The following is a 5,848-nucleotide window of genomic DNA, read 5'->3' as shown; positions in this document are numbered from 1 at the left end:
GGACCTGTGCACCTGGACCAATCAGGAGCTCAGCCAGACTTGGGGTCACACAGCTGCATGACTCACATGCCTCTAAAGTACGACACACTTGCTCTTTGTGTGGCCCACAAGTCAGTGTTTTTACTCGTATGTGCGATGTATTTTTTTATATCAACACAGTTTAAAACCCAGCATTTGTGATGTGACAGATGAATTAGTAGAAGTTGGATTAGACCTCTATAAAATAAACATTTGTGATCAAAACAGTGTATACAGCTGTACGATCCAGATATCCTCGTTGTTTTTACCACGCAAAGCTTCTGCTGTTTCTTCATATTTTGTATGTATTGTCATTTGGTGCATTAAGACAAACAAAATCAAGAGACATGTTTAAACCGTAATGTTAAATTCTGATTCCTCTCAGTGTGTCTGTATTTCATCATCTCATGAAAGCGTGAGACGTTCCTGCGACACAAGCAGGGAGGTTTAGTGGAGTCAGACCTCCGGTTCTTATCTTCACGCTCTTATCCTCTGTGCTGTGTATCCAACGTTCCTGCAGCTGATTTTATCCTCCTCCAACACAAATGTTTGTCGAGCTTCATCGGCAACTCACGTCTAAAGTGATGTTCACGTTTAGCCTTCAGTTTAGTTCTGCTCTTCCTGTGGTTCTTCGGTTTGCAGACGTGCTCGCTGTGTGAAGACGAGACTAAATGGAAGCCAGTCTGTCCGGGGTTTGAGTGTGCGCTCCATCTAAAGCCTTGTGTTTATTTCCGCTATCCATCAGTATACATGAACCCGCCACATCCTGGAAAAGGACAATTTAAATGTTAACATTGTCCAAGTCTTGTTTAAGATGAACTGTCCTGTTAAATCTGTTTGTTCCCGTAATGTCTAGTGGAGAACACTTTGGGAAATGAAGCCTTCAGAGCTTCGTGGGAATCTTGAACCGCTCCAAACGAGCTTTTAATGTCCTCTTCCACGTCCTTCAGGCTGACCGTGTTGTTGTTTGGATTATTCAGGTAAACCGTTGGGGAACCGCCTGGTGAGGCTGCCAGGTCAAGTTCTGAACGCTGCGCTGCAGGAGTGGGAGTCCACAGAGCTCCGGGCCCCAGGTCTGCCTCCGTACTGCCAGGGGGTGTTTGATGCCATCACGCTGGGTAAATACTGCCAGCACATCCAGCTGCATGAGCGGGGCCATCTTTTAATTTGTTCTTGACTGCTGTTCGTCGTGTGTCCAGATGAGACGAAGACCGTCCTGGTGTTCCGTGGCAGCGTGTTCTGGACGGTGTCAGCGTCGGGCAGCGTGAGCGGCCCTCTGGCCCTCCGTCAGCGCTGGTCTGACCTCCCTCACGCCATCGAGGCTGCTGCCTTCTCCCCGCTGGACTCCAAGTTGTATTTTTTCAAAGGTACTGCTCCACTGATCTCGTTAATTAGACTCTTCCTTTTAAAGACTCTTCTCAACCCTCTGGATAGCTGCGCGTGTCGGAGCCTAAAATAGATGCTCGTGGGCCCTTTTTCAGAAGCAAAGTGGTTTTTAAAAGAACACGCTGCACCGAGGCTTCAGCTGTGGATTTTAATTAGCGTCACCTTTGTGCTAAAGGTTGTTAAATTGTTTTGAGTTTCCAGATTTCTTCCTCGGGGCCAAAATCCTGACAGTTTATTCAGTATTCACTCATCAGGCAAGAACTATTTTATAGGAAGTACTGCTGCCATAAATGCCCTGCTCATATGTAGGACATGTCATTTCCATTAAACGGCCTCGCCGCCTCCAGTCTTCTGTAAATTTCTGATTAGTTACACTGTTCTTCCATAGTTTTACATTTAAAGGGGCTTAAAAAAAACGAGTATAATGATAATTAAAGAAGTTATCCTTCTTTTGCTTTGTGTTTTTCAGGGAAGCGGATGTGGCGTTACACAGACGGGGTCTTGGACCCGGGTTTCCCCATAAAAAGCAGCGAGTTTCCTCGTCACCCTGACTGTGCTTTTTATTATGCCCCTCTGGGTCACATGGTGCTCTTCAAGGGTGCACGCTACCACGTGCTCAACCTCAAAACACTGCGTCAAGAACCCTACTACCCCCGCAGACTGACGGACTGGAAGGGTGTTCCACAGGGGTCCAACGGGGCGCTGACCCATAAAGACGGACGCCTCTACTTGTTCAGAGATCAGCAGTTCTGGAGGTTCGACCCCGTGAAGGTTCGGGTCACCAGAGTGGGTCAGTGGGCCAAGGATCTTAGCTGGACTGGCTGCAGCAATATTCCAGAGAACAATGACCTCCTCTGACCAGCAGAGGGCGCTGGAACAACAAAAGTGCAATAAGACTCAGATTTATATCAAGAACAAGAACTTTTCCAACTTAAAACATCTAGTTTAACATGCAGCAGACTGTCGTCCAGCTCAAACTAGTCCAACACTAAGTTCATCCATTCAGAAGCACATATTTATACTACTGAGAGCAGCATGTCCCTGAGTATGTGGAATTACAATCCCATTTATGTAGATAATCTGACTGAAAAAACAATGTGCAATTTTACTAAACAATTTGTGATTTAAAAAATCTTTTTTCGTGGGGAACAAAGTAGATTGTGAATGAGATTGAATATTTCTGGTCTGCGTGAACAAAAATCACGAGGAAATAAACACTTTTAGATGTGTCCTTTTTGGGACTGTAGGCCTACGTGCAATAGGAGGACGTGGTCCAAAGAGTCGATGTGTCCCACTAGTTCAGATCATCCTCACACTCAACTGACTGACTTTCAGACATGCTTTGTTCAAACCGTCCTCTTGAAACTTTTATTAAAGCTGTTGGCCATTAGAACAAGAAGAAACACACAAAATAACAGCAAAACACGAGCAATACACGTGAAGCTTCAGTCCACCATTACCCTGTGGAGGAGGATGTTCAGAAACAAGCTGGAGGTAAAACAACCAGCACTGAATGGGATTCAGAAGCTGAAGCATCCTGGCAGGGTCGAAGGAAAAAGACATCTCAATGACTTCCAAGGAGCTGTGTTGGACCACTGCAGGACATCACTTTAAGGAGAGGAGGGTACAAATGGGCTGCTCTCCTTTTAAGATGAACTTTCTGGACCTTTAAGAGCTAACTGGAATAAACTCAGCTCCAGCAGCAGTGGAGGTGAAATCTTCCTCGTTCAGAGCTACACATCGAGCTGGATCACGTGGATTCAACCTCTTCACTGCTGGTTGGGGGACTAAGACCTCACGTGGGCACCTTCCCAATCCAACTGAAAGTGACCGAGAACCTGAGAGTCTCCGAACATCAGAGGTAAACCTGCTCACTGGGTTGGAGGTTAAAACCAGTTCCTGACAGGGAGAGGGAAAATGTGCACCAAGTGTTTCAAAAAGTACCGTATGTTTCAGACTATAAGGCGCACTCAAAATCCTTTAATTTGATCAAAACTTGACAGTGAGCCTTTTAATCAGGTGTATTAATTCTGGTTGTGCTTTCTGACCTCGAACTGATTTGGTTATTGTGAATGAGTTGAATCAAGTTTAATTTAGGTTTTGTTTTGTTTAATGCGCCTTATAGTCCGAACAACACGGTACAAGAACCTTGTCATTGTGTGGTATTTGTTACACATATTATCATTAGGTTAACTGGGAAAACAGCTTTGTTAGTTTACCTATAATCCTGCACATCATTGTGAACATCTATTACTATAAAAATAATCTCGCTTAAAGATTTAAGGTAGTTTATTTGTAGAGGATATGGAGCAGCCAGCACATCAGACGTGGGTTGTATGGTATTAATATACGATATGTGATATATTGTCTGATAACGTCCTGCAGACGTGTCAGTTTTAAAAATGGTTGAGCCTATCTCAGTATTTTTATGTAATGCTGCACTTAATTTGACTAAAGTCATAAAAAACAGCTATTACAGGCAGGATGTGTTCGTGGTTTTGCATAATCATGCTTTCAGAATAAAGATTTTACAGATGTAGGTTTTAATGTCACGTTTGATAGTTACTGATAATCCTCTTTCTCGTGTGTAACGCTCAGATAAACACATGCACGAGCCAACAACTGTTAAATATCACACGATCAACCAACACGAACTTCTCAACGCAGAGCTGCACCAGACCAGACTTCTGCTCACATTTTCACTTGGCTCATCCCACGACTGACTGCAGCCTGCGTGCTGAAGATCATTTCATTTTTACTTGAACAAATAAGATAACAGAATACAAACAAAAACATCTGCACCTGCCGTCATCTTCTACTTACTTTTCCTTAAACTTGTCTGAAAACATCCCGAGGAATTGATCATTTTGGCTGATTCAGCACTGAAACTACAGACGTGTCCAACTTCTTATACAAGAACATGCAGTAACAACGAGCTTTTCATCGACGTCTCTTTAATAGAGCAAGATAAACTTCACTGAAAGTGTTGGTTAAAAATAAAAATCCTCGTTTTGTTTTGTTTACATGATTTCAGTATGTATTTAGTATTACAGCTGCACAAAAATATCAAATCTAAATAAAAAATAAACTTTACTGTTTCTCATCACTGACCTTGAAATAAACTCTTGTTGGGTTTTCAGACTGCACCATCATTGCATTGTGGCTTATTAGGGAACAAATGTCTGCACTCAAAGAGCACCTGGTACGACATGTCACCTGCAGGAGGACACACAGAGACAAACACCCATTCACTCTCTCACCTAGAGACAATTTAGAGTTACCAACATGCATGTTGTTGGTCTTTGGAGGAAACTGGAGTACCTGGAGAAAATCCACACATGCACGGAGAGAACATGCAAACTCCACCCAGAAAGGGGTAATCCCAGTACAATCATGCTCCTTGTTTTGTATGTGAAAAACTGATTTTCCTTGTAAAATTTGATTGACCCCACTTCCTGTTTCAGGAAAACACGTCTAGATTATTTGTGTCAAATTTCATGCTCGTATCACCACTAAGCGTTTAGCGTATTTCTTAGCTCATATCTTAGATCTTATTACTGTTTTTCTTTTACAATTTATACTTTTGTTGGATGTAACTGGGACCTTGAGTACACAATTCCGTTCCACCTCATGTACCACATGCGACGCAAATGACAATAAAGAACCTTGACGGAGTGAACGGTCGTTTCGCTAATCTGCAGCACTGTGTCATGGTGGCAGGAATTCAGATGAAGAACTCGTTGACTGGCTCCTGATGATGGGTGCGCGCTGACACCAGCTCAGCAGTCCTGTTCTCTGACAAGAGTCTGTTTAAAGAGCTTTGTTCAGCTGCAGCGGTCCTGCTCTCCGAGGCTGCCTCCTCACAGCCGTCAGAGGCCCTCGTCCCGGCGGGCTTCTGAGGGTCCACGTGAGTCCTTGACAAAAATTCTGTCAACTCTTCGCTCAAGTTCTCAGCTGAAGAAGCCCCAACTGCTGCGGGTCTCATCAAAAGGTCGACCGAGAAGGAACGAGCGACCGTTTGGACTGCTTCATCCGGGCGAGGAGAGACGGCGACTCCTGTATCTACGTTGGTCTCCGCCTCCTCTTCATCCTCCTCCAGGAGGAGACGGGAGAGAGACCGGGTGATGGACGGACGCAGAGGAGAGTCGGGGTGAGTGGAGGATGAGAGCTGAGCTGGGCTGCTGCGCTGAGACGAGTAGCAGGAGCTTCCAGGAGGAGTGCTGCAGCAGCTTCCTGACCCCTGACTCTCTGCTCCACCGCTTCCTCCACAGAGTCTGTCCAGGACAGGGTCGCTGCGCGGTCTGCTTCCTGCCAACAACCAACAACATCCAACCTGAGCCACTGGTGTCCACAGTTCAGATATCCACACAACATGTGTGACTGAAGTGTACATAAACAAAATGTTCTGTGTGGTCTCTGTGTGCAAGTATTGTTCAAAACAAGA

General features: G+C 44.8%; 1 protein-coding gene across 1 annotated transcript in view; it reads left to right on the top strand.

Annotated features, from left to right (window-relative positions):
* Nucleotides 1–5,848, top strand: part of mmp28 (matrix metallopeptidase 28) — a 49,987-nt gene that overhangs the window by 31,017 nt on the left and 13,122 nt on the right. The window lies entirely within an intron of this gene.

This window comes from Nematolebias whitei, chromosome 6 (genome assembly GCF_014905685.2).
Source record: "Nematolebias whitei isolate Nwh7 chromosome 6, NemWhi1, whole genome shotgun sequence".
NCBI lineage: Eukaryota > Metazoa > Chordata > Actinopteri > Cyprinodontiformes > Rivulidae > Nematolebias > Nematolebias whitei.
The sequence above is the reverse complement of the archived record's forward strand: the minus strand, read 5'-3'. Positions and strand labels throughout refer to the sequence as shown.